Here is an 18,437-nt window from a genome sequence, read left to right as displayed (position 1 = left end):
CGGTATTGTACCTATTTTCTCAAGTGCAAACTCGGAAAATATTGCTTCAGAGGCACGACTCTTTTATTTATGTGTATCTAACACTGTTAATCAGTCATAATTGTGAGAGTAACGTTCATTCGCATACGATATTGATCCTTCGTGTTGTCTGTTAACGGTAAGATTTCCCTAATCTAATTTAAACTTCCTCAGTGTGCCCTTGCTCCGTTTACTCTTCACCGCTCGGGAGAAACCCGCACTTTAAAGGCATACTCACTTAATTCTCCTACCCAACTAACCGCTGAGTTTTTTTTGGGTCATTATTTTATATAACCATAACATTATAACATTACATTATAACCTGACATTATTACCTTAACATTATATTACGTCTACCGGCCACTTTGCTAACAATCCTTTCTTGTTTTTAGGGGTGCAGCGCAAACTTTTAACTTAAACGCGTTACGATAATAATTAAAGCTACTAAAATATGTTTATATATTGTAACTGATTTAGGCCATAGTATGAACAAAGACACTCTCGCTAAACTCGGCGACACCTTTAAACAGTTGGCCCGTCCTTCAAGTGAGGAGGAATTGGAACACGGTTCAGGCACCGATGATCTTAATGTTGTAAATTTACGTTCCGGTACTCAATATTCCTCAATCCTAGGGGAAAGGGCCCCTTCACCTACGGGTTCTACGGAATACTTAACCCCCACTCAACCGATCACGATGCCTACCAATCCACTTCACCCCCCCACCTCCACCGATTCGGGTCATTCCAACTCACGCCAGTATTCGACAGTTCTCAGGCAGCGAGTCGGATTATTCGGCGAGACAGTTCCTAGATCTATGTGAGTCTGCCATCGTAAATTCCTCCATTACGGAAGATCATGATAAAATTGCATTCATTCGGTCCCGGTTACTACCAGGCTCTCGGGTACTAAATTTGATGCAGTCCTCGGCGTTCGCTTCGGGGGACATTAGAGTAAACTATGAGATTTTAAAAAAGAATTTCATAAAAATCTTCGGAGGCGGGAGTAAACCAAGCATCGTTAGACAGATCGCACACACGGTTGAGTCCCTCCAAAAAAAATCCTCAACAAAGCCGATTTGGGACGCCATAACTGAGGCAAATCAGCTGGCGGTTGACTGTGTCAAAAGTCTAGAGGACGCGCAATGGCTCTCAGGGGGCGGTATGCAGAAACAACAGGTGAAGACAGTCTTCGAGTTGCTTTTTTACTTATTTCATATTTCAGAGAAGAACCGCCGTTCTGCCCTTCCCTTAACCTTCAAACCAAGCGGGAAGTTGGTTGATTTCGTCTCAGAGTTAGAAGTCAAGGTTCAAGAACACCCTCACCATCAACCCCTCGCCACAGCCGCAGCATTGCAGGCTCAAAGTAAGGCATCTCTCACCTGTAATTTTTGCAAACAATCAGGACATTCCGAGAATTCTTGCTTCGCGAAACGTAGGGACTCAACACACTCAAGACAGGGATATGATAGGAGATACAGGGGTGCCCATCATTCATCACACAGGAACCCTAGGCCAAACCATCAGCGGAAGGCTGCCTTTTGCCATGTCCACGAGAATTGTTTTCATGATTCAGACAGTTGTTCTGCAATACAAAAGGCCAAGGAGGAACAGAAGAACAAGTCCTCGGCGGACAGTAAACCACACTCCTCCTCTTCTCAGAATAAAAAGGCATGACTGCGTGACAGCCACAAGGCGTACATCCAAGTATCCCATAAGGACGATACAAATTGGGAGCAACTTGACTCAGCCATTGCCGCCTTGGAACGGACAAGCATAATTGCCCTCCCTTGCAAGGTGGGCAAAATTTCACTCACCTTAGCGGTAGACACAGGTGCGACAGTCAATATAATCTCAGACTCCGCTTACAGGCCACTGACACGACAGGTCAGAGGGGAAAATTGGCCGCTCCAAGAGAACGACCTGAATGTGGTAGGCGTGACGGGCACCACTTTGGGAATCCTAGGGCGAGTACCACTAACAGTCAGCTTACATGAAAAAGTATGTCCCTTTCGAGATTTCTTTTATGTATCTAGCAGGTTTGCCTTACCTGTGGATGGGATCTTAGAAATGAAAGACTTGCACATAACCATAAACACTGAAAGCAACGCGATCGTGTATCAAGGACGACGCATGCAGGGGATGGTAAATCCATCGCCTATGTCACCTGTAATCCCGCCCTCAGAGGGGGAAAATGGCCAACCATCCACGGACTCAGGGTCTGACACCGCCCAAGTGTCACCTCTTACGGTCAAACCACACGAAAACATTGCAGACTTGTGGCGGACGGTAACGGCAGTCGTAGAAGGTCCACAAATAGTTCCGGATCGTGCTGCAAAACTTGTTAAAATCCGGTTACCTAACGCCCCTCCAACGGGCAGTGATGTGTGTATCGACGGAGCACCACACATACACCGAGTGACGGTGGAGGTAACTCGTGACAGTCAAGGAGGGAGGTATTGCAGAGGCAATGGTAATCAACACTTCAGGATCCCCTGTATCCTTAAAACACGGTGTTAGATTATGCCAGTGTCTAGTGTATGGGAAAAATGTAGCCCCGGAACCAGCTGAATACCCTTCAGCCCAAATCGCAGGCATAACCTAGGCGTGTCAGGCTTCTCACAAACAAGACACAGCTAACTTAGAGGCATTCCTAAAAGTTGAACACTATTCCGAATTTAAGCCAACCTTAGTCCAGCTGCTGGAACATTATAGGGGGGCGCTTGCTCTACCAGGCGAGCCGCTTGGAGTTACGCAGTGTGCTGAACACCACATTAAGTTAAAACCCAATACCAATCCTGTATATATCAATGCGTACAAGCTCCCCCACAGTCAGAGGGAAGTAGTGCAGCAACTTATATCTGATATGTTAGAACAAGGTGTCATCAAAGAATCGAACTCCCCGTGGATTTCACCCTTGTTTCTGGTTCCAAAGAAAGACGGTTCTTATCGGCCTGTGATTGATTTCCGGCGTGTGAACAACGCGACCGTGGATGATCATTTTCCGCTTCCCGTTCTTAGAGATCTTCTGATGTGTCTCGGTAGAGGAAATAAAGTCTTTACGAGTCTTGATCTGGTCAGTGGCTACTGGCAACTGCCCATGGCCCCCGAGTCCCGTGAAATAACGGCTTTCAGCACACCTCATGGTCACTATGAGTGGACGAGGATGCCGTTCGGGCTCAAAGATGCTCCCTTGATCTTCCAAAGGACAATGAACAGTATTTTTGGAGACTTGCTGGGCAACTCTGTCTATGTGTATTTAGACGACATCATCATAGCAAGTAAAGACGTGCATGCACACATGGAATCACTAAAAGCAGTCCTACACAGACTTCAAGAGGTCGGATTGAAACTCAAAATCACCAAATGTGAATTCTTAAAGCCTCGGATCAAGTTCTTGGGGCATGTCGTAGACGAATTCGGCATCCACACAGTGGACGACAAAGTAAAAGCCATTGCCGAGTTCCCTCACCCAACGTCTACAGACAAGGTACGGTCTTTCTTGGGTGTCGCAGGTTATTACAGGCCTTTCATAAAGGACTTCGCAGCACGCGCGAGTCCCCTCACCCATCTATTAAAGAAAGACGTACCATTTCAGTGGCTCCCAGCTCAACAAACGAGTTTTGAGGATTTAAAGAAAGCGCTTACACAGGCTCCGATCCTTGTCTTTCCAGATTTCAAGAACCCCTTTCAGCTTTGTACCGATGCTTCGGCTAGTGGACTAGGAGCCGCTCTTATGCAAACAGATAAGTCCGGCAAAAAGCATGTAATAGCGTTCGCCAGTCGAGTACTAACAGCTCCGGAAAATAACTATTATGTTACCTACCTAGAGGCTCTTGCCATTGTGTGGGCTCTGAAGCATTTTCGAGACATAGTGATGGGGTACAAAATTGTGGTGTATACGGACCACGCGGCCATAACTGATCTTTTCAAGGGAAAAAACCTACACGGTCGTCTGGCAAGATGGTTCTTAACGATCCAAGCATACAATCCGGAGATAAAATATATCACCGGGAAAACAAATGTGGTCGCAGATGTCTTATCTCGAACTATTCCGATAGGCGCGATCACCACCCCAGAGGTCATCCACAACTTCACTTCACCTGAGCTACACACTGCTCAGCGAGACCACCCGGTGTGGAATAGGTTAATTTACGCCCTAGAGTCGGGAGACGAAACAAACCTTCCAGAATTGCCAGTTTCCTTTTTACAATTTTTCCTATCAGAGGACAACCTCCTTTGTAGGTCATGGCCAACCAAACCAGTACCTATAGAACATCTGGTCATCCCAGACAAATACGTCCCCGTGACGCTTAAGCTGGTCCATGACACACCCATTGCGGGTCACCCTGGAAGGGACAAGACGCTATCTGTCACCAGACGAAAATGCTACTGGCCCACATTACGGGTTGATGTAGAAAAACATGTCGCACATTGTGTCGTTTGTGCTAAGCACAAGGGGTCCGTAAAAGGGCCAGCACCTATGTTGCAATACCCAGTACCAGAGACGCCATGGGATATTGTAAATATAGACTTATTACAGCTCCCCCAGAGCCAACATGGTTCGCGCTACTTATTGGTGTGCGTCGACCAGTTCTCTAGGTTTCTAGATCTAGCGCCTCTCAAGGACAAGACAACCACACGCGTGGCCCATGCCCTCGTGACTCACGTGTTGTGTCCACATTCGTCTCCTCGAATTCTTTTGAGTGACAATGGCACCGAGTTTAGGAACACAGTATTGAGCGAAATCTGCGCTCAGTTTAACATCACGCAATCCTTCATCACAGCTTACCACCCAGCTGCTAATGGGTTGGCGGAGAGGGCTAATAGGAAAATCTTACAGGTCCTCAGGCCTATCGTGAACCATCTCCACGATAACTGGGAGGATTGGCTATCGCATATAGCCGCTTCCATAAATACGTCGGTAAACGACTCTACAGGGAAGTCTCCCTACTACATCTTATATGGGGTGGAGAAACATCTTCCGTACGACTTCCTAACAAAACCACACCAACCTTTCTACAACATTAATAAGTACGCGCAACAGCAGATGCATATGTTTTCCAAGATACACTCAGAGGTTAGGAGTACGTTAAAAGCTACAAAGGTTGAAATGATGTGAAAACAACACAAACAGGCCGTCCCGGTAGAGTTAAAAGAGGGTGACTCAGTCATGATTAAGCAAGCGGAAAGGAGTCCGAAACTGGGGGCTAAATTCGTGGGTCCTTACCGAGTTGTTCGGAATGTCAGGGAAAATCGGTTCGAGGTTCTAGAGTCAAATAGTGGAGTCAGTCTAGAAGTTCACAGTGATCGTCTGAAAGTAATTCCCTCATGTGCACCTTTGGACCTTGATATTGGTAATTCCCCCTCAGAGTCAAATGTTCAACAAGATAATCCCAACACCCATAGCTATAACTTGAGACCACGGGTTTAAATACTTCATTCCCACCACTTTCAGATCATGATGTTGCGTTTTCTGATCATCTTGTACTTCGGCTCCCTGCTTGCAACGACACCCATCCACCTGAAGCCTGGCGCCCTCACGGCACACATAGGAGAGGTCTTCCTCATAGAAGATGTGCTCCTCGTAAAATATCCATATACTTTCTTGACCAACACCACAGACACAATCAGGATAGTCTCAGAAAAAAAACTACTCGGCATGGCAGACGCCATACGGGCAACCAAGACTAGGGAATCAAAGGCACCTTCTAGTACCAACTCTCTGAATCTTTTTTAACTATAGGAGGATAGGATTCTGTTCTTACGGGGAAAAGTTGATGAAGTAGACATGGATTATAGTTTTCACGCAGTTCACTCTCGGGTAAAGAGGGGGTTGCTCAACATCGTTGGGTCCGCCTCAAAGCTCCTCTGCGGTACGGTAACCGACGAGGACGTGCGCGATTTGTGGGACCACTACACTCATGTGCTTTCCTTTGCTGCCCGAAATCGCAGGGTGATCAACGCCAATTGTCGAAAGCTTGCGCGATTGCATATTCACATTGAGGAACTGCTTGAGCAAGCAAATAAGATGGTAGAAGTTATCAACATAGTTGTCAAGCAGATCGACCAGGTGAATCAGTTTCTCCTCCTAGATCAGGCCTTGCATGTATTAGAAAACGTCATTAACTCTGTCGCAACGGCAAATCAGCAGGTTATTAGCAACATGGTTGATGCAGCGCACGGTAGAGTCACACCTGCCTTGTTCCCTCTACACGATTTGAGAACAACTGTCTATATCGGGTATCAAAATTATAGTCTCAAGCCTTTATTCAACCCAGAAATGAGTCAATATTCTTACCCCTTGATTTGAGTCCAGCCTCACCCCCGATGCAATAATCATTCATGTTCCGTTTCAGACGGCGGACGTGTTTGAGGCCCACGAAATTGTCCCATTTCCCTTTTCCGCTAAGGACAGTGTGTTAGCCCTGGACACGTCCCCGTCTCTTGTCCTAATCGCGAAGGATTTCGCTCTGCAATCAACGGGTAGCTACTCACTCTTGCAATATTGCAAGGAGACGGTCTTCAGGCGCTTCTATTGCTCTGCGTCTCTTTTTGCCTACCTACCGGTTCGGGTGGGAGTGTGCGAGATCGCCCTCACCCGGGTGAACGCGTCTGACGCTCTTTCCCTGTGCCCTTACAAGCAACTACCCCCAACACCTGTTTTTCGTAAGAACTTTCAGGGTCTGCATTATCAACGGGTTACTGGTCACTGTGCCATCGCGGAAGCATGCTATATCCGCTCCACTAACATAACAACGTACCCGTCCCGGATCCGTCTGGTTTTCACGGCCAATATTTCCCATCGAGTGTTTCCTCTGCGGTCTCTCGATAACATTCACTTCTCCAGCATCTCTTATGTGACTAATTCCCTTAATTCATTATCTTTCGCAAACGAAACAGAGTTTGCAGAAACCCTGGAGGAAACGCTGCCTGAATACTTGCATCTCCCCTACTTGTACCCTGGAATTTTTGAGCCAATGTTTCTGATGTTCGTCAGTCTCGTCGTCATGTGGTACCTTATTAGGAGGAACTCTGTCCTGCACGACTATTTGGTTGTGCAGACACGGCGACAGGATGCAGGGAGGCCACTGGCAAGGTAATTTTTTTTTCTTCTAGCAAATGAAATGACAGAAAACTGGCATTCCCCTGCTCCTGTATCTTAACATTGTTCTGTGTTTCACTACTGTATATTTTTTTAGGAGCTAGATGAACGTTTCATTGTCTGTAACTATGCCAGTTGATAGCTACTTATACATGTGTCCTTATATTTAGTTTTTGAGAGATTTCTTATAATTCATGTCACACACGTTGTGTTTTACCTCTCAGTCCTTATATTATTACTACACAAATGTTCTTACATAGCCAGTGTTTTCATGTAATTGTATCATAAACAGTCTGCTTAACAAGATCCCACTATGTATGATAATGGTAACTAGACTGCTAGTTAGATTTTTGTAAATCGCGAGGTCGCGATCACTGGTAGGTGACCGAGCAGTGTTATAGTAGGATATTAATGTATTATTATTATTATTTTTATTTAATATCACCACGAATTAGGCACACAATTGTCAATGGAAAAAAAACCACGACAGATAGATCACGCCACCTTATAGGAATGTCGTCCGTCAGTGTTTTCCGTCTCAGTTTGTATACAAAGCATTTCATCAAGCTTAGAGGTCACCTTGACATACGTGACCAATTGTAACTTCATTATTTTCCAATCTATAACTCGTCACTCTTTCACGAAAGTCCGACTGACACACACCTGCAGTCTCTCTCGCTCAGACGCTCCTGTACATATAGGCTTGAGAATATATTCGCCTTAAAGGAAGCTGAGTCTTAATCAACGCCTTTAAATGCCCCCCGGTACACCGTTACACCTCTAACCCTTCGGCTTAATCTGTTTAAATGTGAACAGCGAAAACTTAGGTGATTGTCTTTGAAATGGAGGAACACATTCCATGTACTTTCTTTCGAACACGCTTGTTCTCGTGCTATCAAAGATAGAGAGGCGGCATACAAAAGTACAAGAGCCTTCGCACTCCTGCTAACCATCATCTTTAAATTTCCGTCCGAAATCGTGCTAAACATATTCTTCAACTAACAAAAACTCTGTCATCAATAAAGTGCCGCAACCTTGCTTTCTCTAATTCTTCGAGAGACTTCTGGCACCGTGTCCAAAATATCCCATCCATCTTCATTTCTTCATCTTTCCCTCTTCTTCTTAATTCATCCTGACGGCACCACCACCGTCTCATCTATCTCTAAAACATAACTCTTTGTTCAAACTTTATCAAAACACCAATGGACGATTCTGATCATATTCCTCCTACTCATCCCCCTTCTGACTTCACTATGCCTGTTATTAAGATTCTTAAGAATGATGTTTTCTATGCCCCCTCTGGCCTCAATCCTCAGAAGGACTTGATAGAGTGCCTATTATTGCTCTTAAAAACTGTGCTTCCGTTCTGACGCCCTGCCTGGTCAAACTCTTTAGTCTTTGCCTTTCAACATCTATCTTTCCTTCCTGTTGGTAGTCCGCCTACATACAGCCTGTGCCTAAGAAGGGTGACCGCTCCAATCCCCCAAAATACCGTATTATAGCATTAGTTTCCTGTCTTTCTAAAGCTTTCGAATCGATCCTTAACCGGAAGAATCATAAGCATCTATCCACTTCTGACTTTCAATCTGCTTGCAAGCATGAGTTCCGCAATGGGCGTTCGACTAGTGATCTTCTTGCATTCTTAACTGACTCCTGGTCATCGACTCATAGTTGTTTCGGTGAAACTTTTTATGTTGCCATTGACATATCAAAAACTTTAGACATAGTCTGGCACAAATCTTTGCTTTCTTAACTTCCATTCTACTGTTTCCTTTCCGGCCGTTCTATCTCTGCTGTGGTAGACGGTCAATGATTTTCCCCTAAACCTGTCATCAGTGGTGTCCAGAGGACACTGTCCTATCTCCCACTGTCTTTCTGTTATTCATGAATGATCTTCTTTCCACAACAAACTGTCCTAGCCACTCGTACGCTGATGACTCTGCTCTGCATTATTTAACTTCTGTCAACAGAAGACCCTCCCAACAGGAATTACAAGATTCCAGACTGGAGGCTGCAGAACGCTAAAATACAGACATTTCTATTATTTCTGATTGGGGTAGGATGAACCGGGTGTCCTTCAAAGCCTCAAAAACTCAATTTCTTCACCTACCACCTCAACATACTCTTCTCAACACCTATCCCCTATTCTTCGACAACACTCAGCTGTCACCTTCTTCTACACTAAACATTATTAGTCTACTCTTAACTCAAAATCTTAACTGGAAACTTCACATCTCTTCTCTTACTAAATCAGCTTCTTCGAGGTTGGGCGTTCTGTATCGTCTAAGCCAGATCCCTTCCCCATCCCAGATGCTGTCCTTATACAAGGGCCTTGTCCGCCCTCGTAAAGAGTATGGATCACACGGGGTGGGGTGGGGGTGGGGGTGGGGGGGGAGCTCCACACACACACACACAGCCCTTTCGGACAGAGTGAAATCAAAGGGCCGCTTTCACAGTCGTTTTGTTTGTTTTGATAGTAACCAATGGCGGCGATCGCCGCTATAGTATTTATACGTTAAACTGGTCGATGCGGTAGTGGCGGCTGCGGGGTTAGCCTAGCCCCGCACCTTGCCATACGCTCTCAACACTTCTCGCTTCCTCTGCAGCCGCCACTACCCCATAGGCCAGTTTCACGTGGAAAATTATAGCGTCGATCCCCGTCATTGGTAACGATCATAACAAACAAAGTGACTGTGAAAGCGGCCCTGAGACTCTTTAATTACGCCGCAATGTTGCATATCTTTTTTTCTGTTCCCGATATTTTCATGCTGACTGCTATTCTAAACTTGCTAACTGTGGTGTTTACGTGAGGCGTGTATGTGCGACCGATTGTTGGATGCGTATGAATGAGCTGTGAGCGAGACACTTGAATGAAGCGTGGCAGTGAGACTGTTTCGTTGGTTCATTGGTTCATTCCTTGATTGTATTAAGAGTTCACATCTTTCCTACCAATGCTTGGTAAATCAGACTGTATCCTGTCACTACATGAATAAGTCAGACCGCACCTCCTCTCTTCGTTTATCTACCCTGCCATCCTGCCTTGAGACAGAAACTAAACATGGCGCAGTGACTACAGCAACCTACAGCCGCTTGTAATCTTCCCGCCATCACGTCGCAGCAGCACGATGGAGACGGAGCTGGAACAACCGATGGCGCTCATGGCGAGGCAGATGGAGGAAGCCCAGAAAAGAGAGGAGCGTCTGACATCACTCTTTGAAGGATTGGCGACGTCTCAACAAGCAAGCAGTGCTGCTGAAAACGGGGCAAACGCTACACCTCCTGGCGGAGCCGCAACGCGCACGCAAGTGAAGCTCCCGCACACCGCGACCCCTGCACCACATCTCTCGTCCTCCGCTTCCTTGAAGGAGCTCGACGCCTGGCGCCGTAAGTTCGAGGGATATGTGAAGCTCACCAGGATCAACTGCTTATCCCCCAACGAGCAACGATCGGCATTCCTGGCACTTCTGGACGTCGACTGGGCAACAACGCTGAGGTTCAGGTTAACAGTGCCTGACGAAGCGTATCTCAAGACTACGCTGGACGCCACTTGCGACGCTAGCGCAACGTCATCGTCGACAGGAGAGACTTCTACTTCCGTGTTCTGGAAGGGTGGAGTCATTCGATGACTTCTTGTGCAGCCCTTGACTCTTCCTGTTATTCATCAATGATCTTCTTTTCATAACAAACTGTCCTGTCCACTCGTACGCCGACGACTCCACTCTGCATTATTCAACTTCTTTCAATAGAAGACCATCACAACAGGAAGTACACGACTCCAAACTGGAGGCTGCAGAACGCTTAACCTCAGACCTTGCTATTATTTCCGATTGGGGCAGAAGGAACCTTGTGTCCTTCAATGCCTCAAAAACTCAATTTCTCCACCTATCAACTCGACACAATCTTCCAAACACCTATCCCCTATTCTTCGACAACACTCAGCTGTCACCTTCTTCAACACTAAACATCCTCGGTCTATCCTTAACTCAAAATCTCAACTGGAAACTTCATATCTCATCTCTCGCTAAATCAGCTTCCTCGAGGTTGGGCGTTGTGTATCGTCTCCGCCAGTTCTTCTCCCCCGCGCAGTTGCTATCCATATACAGGGGCCTTTTCCGCCCTCGTATGGAGTATGCATCTCACGTGTGGGGGGGCTCCACCCACACAGCTCTTCTGGACAGAGTGGAGGCTAAGGCTCTTCGTCTCATCAGCTCTCCTTCTCCTACTGATAGTCTTCTACCTCTTAAATTCCGCCGCGATGTTGCCTCTCTTTCTATCTTCTATCGATATTTCCACGTTGACTGCTCTTCTGAACTTGCTAACTGCATGCCTCCCCCACTCCCGCGGCCCCGCTGCACACGACTTTCTACTCATGCTCATCCCTATACTGTCCAAACCCCTTATGCAAGAGTTAACCAGCATCTTCACTCTTTCATTCCTCACGCTGGTAAACTCTGGAACAATCTTCCTTCATCTGTATTTCCTCCTGCCTACGACTTGAACTCTTTCAAGAGGAGGGTATCAGGACACCTCTCCTCCCGAATTTGACCTTGCTTTTGGCCACCTCTTCTGATTCTTTTATGGGAGCAGCGATTAGCAGGCTTTTTTTTTTTTTTTTTTTGTGTGTGTGCCCTTGAGCTGCATCCTTTGTTGTAAAAAAAAAAAAAAAACATTAAGGAGATCGCCGCCTTTTGTGACTTTTGTGAGAGATGCATGGACAACCGCTTGCGTGACAGATTGGTAGTTGGCTCCCGTGACGGAGAAGCTATTAAACGTATGCATATGCGTTACAGGAAGCAGTGGACATATGCAGGGCTTCCGAAAACGCCCATGCGAACAGTGCCGTGCTACGAGGTCGCTCGAAGTTTACTCTTGCGAAAGTTTCTAACTACCGCCGTGACTGCCGGTCTCAAAGCTTCGAGGCCAAACCTGGACGGTGCTTCAGATGTGGGAAAACTCGACACAGTGACCTGAAGTCATGTAAAGCGTTGGGTGAAGTGTGTTTCCATTGCGGTAAGAAGGGGCACTTTGCAACAGTGTGCCGGTCAGCCCCTCAAACCGAAGCGAGGAAGGAAAGAAAGCAGAAGTCAGAAACGTCTCTGAAAAAAAGTGCACCAGCTATTAGCAGATGTTTACCTCAACGGTGTTCATTCGCGCCCAGCGCCAAGGGTTCTGGTTCCCCCGACGCACCCTGCTGGGCGTACTGCTGTCGAGTGGACTCCAGACTCCGGTGCAGAGACGACAGTGCTGGGGGAACACACTGCAGACTCCCTGGGCACACACAAACACATGCTACGACCTTCCGGCGACATGAACCTTCGGGCTGCAGGGCAACAGCCATTGACATGCCTCGGATCTTTCTCCGCCGACCTTGAGCTGGGAAACAAGCGCACCACTACCACCGTTTCTGTCGTCAAGGAGGTAAGAGGTGCATTATTGAGTTGGTTTGACTCTGTTGCCTTGGGGATCCTGCCTGAGAACTTTCCCACACAGATCCAAGCAGTCAGCTGCGAACCAGGAGCTCCATTGGCAAGAAAAGGGTCCACGAGGTCACCCAACGACACTCCAGGCTCACTTGGTCGTCCGCCAGCTGTTATTCCTCGGTGACCACATGCTCGTGACTCCACCCCTGCCGAGCGGACAGAACACAAGGCAGGGCTAATCGCCGCTTTCCCTAGTGTTTGGCAGATCAGAAACTCTCAGGGAGATTTATGGATGCCCATGCGGATACAACTCACAGACGACGCTCGACCCTTTGCGGTAACTGCTGCTCGGACAATACCATACAGCTGGCGGGAGAACATAAAGAAACAGCTGGACGACATGTTGGCTAAGGATGTCATTGCAGAGGTTGACTACCCAACTGCATGGTGCCAACCCGTCGTTCCAGTCGCCAAGAAGTCATCAGGGGTGAGGTCGTGTGTTGACCTAACAAGGCTCAACAAATTCGACAAACGACCCACATACCCCGTTCGCTCTCCTCATGACGCCATAGCAGCCATGGGTTTAAGAGCCAGATGGTTTACGACCATTGACAGCAAGATGGGGTATTTTCAGATCAGCATTGCGGAAGAAGACCAGGACCTCACCTGCTTTATCACTCCATGGGGGCGTTACAAGTTCAAGAGGGCAGTCATGGGCCTTGTTTCTTCCGGGGACGAATATAACTGCCGTGGAGACCAGGCTGTAGGAGATGTGCAGCGCACGTTGAAAATTGTTGGTGACATCTTAGCATATGATGATTCTTACAGAGAGCATCTAACCCATGTCATTTCTCTACTACAGCGGCGCGACAAGTTCGGCATAACTCTGAACGCTGAGAAGTTCAACTTTGCTGAACCAGAGGTAGACTACTGCGGCGACTGTATCTCCTGGCAAGGATACACAGTGGACGGTAAGAAGGTGAGAGCTATCTCAAGCTTTCCTCTTCCACAGAACATCACCGACCTCCGTTCCTTCTTGGGGCTTGCAAACCAATTTGGAGGCTTTTCTCCTGCTCTTGCCGCTGCCGCGCAACCCCTGAGAGACCTTCTCAAGCCTCGCAACGTTTGGTACTGAACATCTCAACACGAAGCTGCTTTTGAGGATGTAAAAAGTGTATTGGTTTCCCCGACTGTCGTGGCACACTTTGATCCAGGATTGCCTACCACACTAAAAACGGACGATTCCAGAATGCATGGTCTAGGGTTCGTCTTAAGGCAGCGCCACGGAGACGACTGGAGACTCACACAGTACGGATCAAGGTTTCTCACGGAAGCTGAGTCAAGATACGCAGTCGTGGAGCTGGAGTTAGCAGTCGTTGTGTGGGGCGTCCGAAAGTGTGGCACTTTATCTTACCGGGCTGCCTCATTTTGAACTGATAGTGGATCATCGTTCCCTAGTGCCTATTCTTAACAGCAAGCTCCTCAGCGAGATCGAGAATCCAAGACTGCAGCGTATGCGTAAGAAGCCGTGTGCTTACAGCTTCACGGCCCGCTGGCAGAGTGGTAAGTCTCATCTTATCCCTGATGCTCTCTCTCGTACCCCGATTCAGGACCCATCAACAGAGGAGGACCCTCTACGCGCTACTGTGGAGGCTGCACTACACGACGTGTGCGAGGAAGGATCGTAGCTTGCACCTCTCCAAGACCAGACACTAGCGAAGGTGAGTGCCGCTGCCTCCTGTGACACTGAATACGCCGCCCTGCGTGATGTCATCATCACAGGGTTCCCAGAGCATTGTAAGGACTTGGAATGTATGTTGCTACCTTACTGGGGTGTGCGTAGCATGCTTGCTGTGGATGATGACTTAATTGTATATGGGGCGCGTCTCCTGATTCCTCGTAGCCTGCGACGCGAGACGCTTGAGAGGCTGCATGACGGACACCAGGGTGTGGAGCGGACGAAGAGGCGTGCCCGGCAAACCGTCTACTGGCCAGGGATCGACAGTGATATCACAAACATAGTTTCACCCTGTTCCCTGTGCCGATCACTCTTGCCTAGCCATCAGAACGAGCCGTTATGGCAAGATGACGATGTGCCAAGTCGCGTCTTCAAGTCAGTGTCTGCAGACTACTTCCACCTAGCCAGCCGGACCTTTCTTGTCTATGTTGACCACCTCTCCGGGTGGCCATATGTGTGTTCCTGCTCTATACCAGCATCTGTGGCTCAATTATTATGTTTCTTACATTCTGTTTTTGCAGATACTGGTGTACCTGTTGTTATACAAACAGATGGAGGGCCACAGTTCACCTCTTCCACCCTCCGCTGCTTCCCGGTCTGCTGGGGGGTGGAACACCGGGTTACCTCTCCGTATAACCCAAGGGCCAACAGGCACGCAGAGGCTGCTGTGAAGATCGTCAAGAAGCTAATCTCCACCACTACCAAGGACGGTAGACTGAACTGTGATGATTTCACACGCAGCTTGTTGGAGCTGAGGAACACACCACATGCAAATGGAAGGTCCCCTGCCCAGATCCTGTTCGGCCACCCACTACGGTCAACCGTACCAGCACACCACCGATCATTCGCGCCCAAATGGCAACGTGCAGCGGACGTGTGTGACGCCAAACCCAGTCGTCTGCGTCAGCAGGCCAAGGAGCGCCACGACGCGACGGCTCGTACACCTCCCGTGCTGCGAATCGGATTGTACGTTGACGTGCAGGACCATGTCTCAGGATGGTGGGACTGGATGGGCGTAATAGTCGGCGTCAGGAAACGAAGAGACTATCTGATGAAGATGGGGAGCGGTTGCACTCTCTGGAGGAATCACAAGTTTCTCCGCCGTCAGCATCCTGTGGAGGCGTCTGGCACCGAGGACCAGCGAAGGCCTTCAGCAGCGCCTCCTGGCAAGGACAACATATCCGCACCCCTGCGTCGCTCTGCACGACAGTGACGGGAGCCTCAGCGCCTGACGGTGCGATGGAACTCACAGACGTACGATGGCGACACATCTTCAGACTACAGGGACTCCTGAAGCATCCCTGACATCTTGGGGGGAGGTGTGGTGTTTACGTGAGGCGTGTATGTGCGACCGATTGTTGGATGCGTATGAATGAGCTGTGAGCGAGACACTTGAATGAAGCGTGGCAGTGAAACTGTTTCGTTGGTTCATTGGTTCATTCCTTGATTGTATTAAGAGTTCACATCTTTCCTACCAATGCTTGGTAAATCAGACTGTATCCTGCCACTACATTAACAAGTCGGACCGCACCTCCTCTCTTCGTTTATCTACCCTGCCATCCTGCCATGAGACAAGAACTAAACACTAACTTGAACTTACTACACACACGCACACGCACGCACGCACGCACACGCCGCGCCCTGTGAGCAACCACCGTTTTATTTTATTTATTTTTGTTTACATCCTGGCCTCCAGTATAGCGTCGGTAGGCTTTCCTCAGGGGCCTGGTGGTCGGCCCGAGCCTGTCATGGCGCAGGCAAGTGTTTATAATGGTGCCATCTATTCTTGGCTCATGCTGCCCCCCGAAGCTCTAGACCTCTAGAGTCTGGGTTGATAGGAGCGTTGGTGAGCACCGCTAACCGACAAGTTAGCGAATCCACTAACCTAAAAGTTGGCTTTGTTTATGCTAAACCGCTAAACTGATAAACAAATTAGTGGAAGCTAACTCTAACCGCTAACTTTTTTTTATATATGGATTTAGCTTCGGTTTAGTATTTTGTTCCTAAACCCTTAAAAACAGACCTAGTGTCCTGAAATTCCAATATGTTGTAGCTTAGACATAGACCTTTCCAGAAAGGTATAGCATGCATGGTCTCCTTGGGGTGGCACATAACGCACCGGAAGTGCAAGACATTGGCGTTCGTCATGTCTCTTGATTTAGGACAAAGTACTTCTCCAAGTGGGGCCACGGGTTCTGGAACTTCTGGGACTCCTGGCCGTCAGTTTGAGTGTCCTCCGCCTCACTCACAGCTGCTGCCGGCTCCCTAACAGGGTCAGCATCCTCAGGGGGAACAAAAACGTCCTCACTCGGGTCACCTTCCATGACGCCAATAACGATAAACAAGGCGACAATGATGAGTACGACTACACCGTGACAACGTCGCAGCTGAACTGAATAAAAAGCCCAACAAACAACAACAAAAAGAGAAGAGAAAGAAGCCTCCAGTTTATCCTAAATTCGTATATTTTTTCCAAGATTTCCCGCAAATGTACCAATTTCTTACTTTTTTTCCATAACTGAAACTTTTATATTTATTATTTTATGTTTCTTGTCAGGTGGAAAATATCGATTTTTTTTACAACAAAAGAGTCAGCTCAAGAGCAACAACAAGAGTGTAGAAAAAAGACCGCTACTTGCCGCTCCCACAACATAAGATAGTATAGACTAGCTAAAAGATAGGTCAAGTTATAGGCAGAAGGAAATACAGACGAAGGAAGGCTGTTCCAGAGTTTACCAGTGTAAGGGATAAAAGAGTGAAGATGCCGGTTAACTCTTGCATAAGGGGTTTGAACAGTATAGGGATGAGATCAAACAACAGATCAAACGCGGATCAAACAACAGATAAACATGGAACCTCTTCACATACGCAGACAAGCACACAGACTTACACTTATGTACAAGATCACAAACGCTCACATTGACATTGACCCACACACCTACTTACACAACGCAAACAGTCAACGTACTCGTAACACACACATCCATAGATATCAAATATATCACACTAACACTGACGCATACAGGCACTCATACTTTTCACGCACCATACGTGACTGGAACAGCTTCCCTCAACAGATTTTAGACTGCGGTACAATAGACTCATTCAGAAAACAGACACGCAATCACCTGTCACCCCAACACACCAACACTAACAATAACACTTGATTCACTTCCCTCCCCTGCACACTCGGCTCCCCCGTCCCCACAACAGCCAACACAAGTATGCATTTTATGCACCTGAAAGGTGCCCTGCGCATTATCATCCAGATCCAGATCCTGATGAGCTAGAATGGACAGTCGAGTGCAGCGGGGCCACGGGAGGGGGGAGGCATGCAGATAGCAAGTTCAGAAGAGCAGTCAGAGTGAAAATATCGATAGAAGATAGAGAGGCAACATGGCGGCGGAATTTAAGAGGTATAAGACTATCAGTAAGAGGAGGGGAGCTGATGAGACGAAGAGCCTTAGACTCCACTCTGTCCAAGAAAGCTGTGTGAGTGGAGCCCCTACATAAATGAGATCCATACTCCATACGAGGGCGGACAAGGCCTCTATAAGTGGAAAGCATCTGTGCGAGGGAGAAGAACTAGCTGAGACGATACAGAACGACTAACCTCGAGGAAGCTTATTTAGTGAGAGAGGAGATGTGAAGTTTCCAGTTGAGATTTTGAGCTAAGGATAGACCGAGGATATTTAGTGCTGAAAAAGGTGACAGCTGAGTGTTATCGAAGAAAAGAGGATAGGTGTTTGGAAGATTGTGTCGAGTAGATAGGTGGAAAAATTGTTTTTTTGAGGCACTGAAGGACACAAGGTTCCTTATACCCCAATCGGACATGATAACAAGGTCTGTCCAGTCCTGTCCAGTCCTGTTGAGACGGTCTTCTTATGAAAGAAGTTGAATAATGCGGAGTGGAGTCGTCAGCGTATGAATGGATAGGGCAGTTTGTTAATTAAGGAAGGAAGATCATTAATGAATAACAGGAAGAGAGTGGGTGATAGGACAGAGCCCTGTGGAACACCACTGTTGATAGGTTTATGGGAAGAACAGTGACCGTCAACCACAGCGGAGAAAAAACGGCTATTATACGGTTATTAAATCCCGAGTTCAAAGAGTTGGAAATTTAAGGTGCATTATCCTAAAATACCAAAAGTTTCCCTAA

General features: G+C 47.6%; 2 protein-coding genes across 4 annotated transcripts in view; one reads left to right on the top strand and one right to left on the bottom strand.

Annotated features, from left to right (window-relative positions):
* The window catches only part of LOC126982861 (uncharacterized), an 81,611-nt gene extending 75,394 nt beyond the window's left edge, over positions 1–6,217 (top strand). The window contains exon 3 of the mRNA XM_050835133.1: positions 5,474–6,217. The gene's annotated coding sequence lies outside the window, so the exon portion shown is untranslated. The remainder of the gene's footprint in view (positions 1–5,473) is intronic.
* LOC126982860 (relaxin receptor 2-like) overlaps positions 1–18,437 on the bottom strand; it is a 259,491-nt gene that overhangs the window by 66,123 nt on the left and 174,931 nt on the right. The gene's annotated exons all lie outside the window — the stretch shown is intronic.

This window comes from Eriocheir sinensis, chromosome 52 (assembly GCF_024679095.1).
Source record: "Eriocheir sinensis breed Jianghai 21 chromosome 52, ASM2467909v1, whole genome shotgun sequence".
NCBI lineage: Eukaryota > Metazoa > Arthropoda > Malacostraca > Decapoda > Varunidae > Eriocheir > Eriocheir sinensis.
This window is presented reverse-complemented; position numbering and strand designations above follow the sequence as displayed.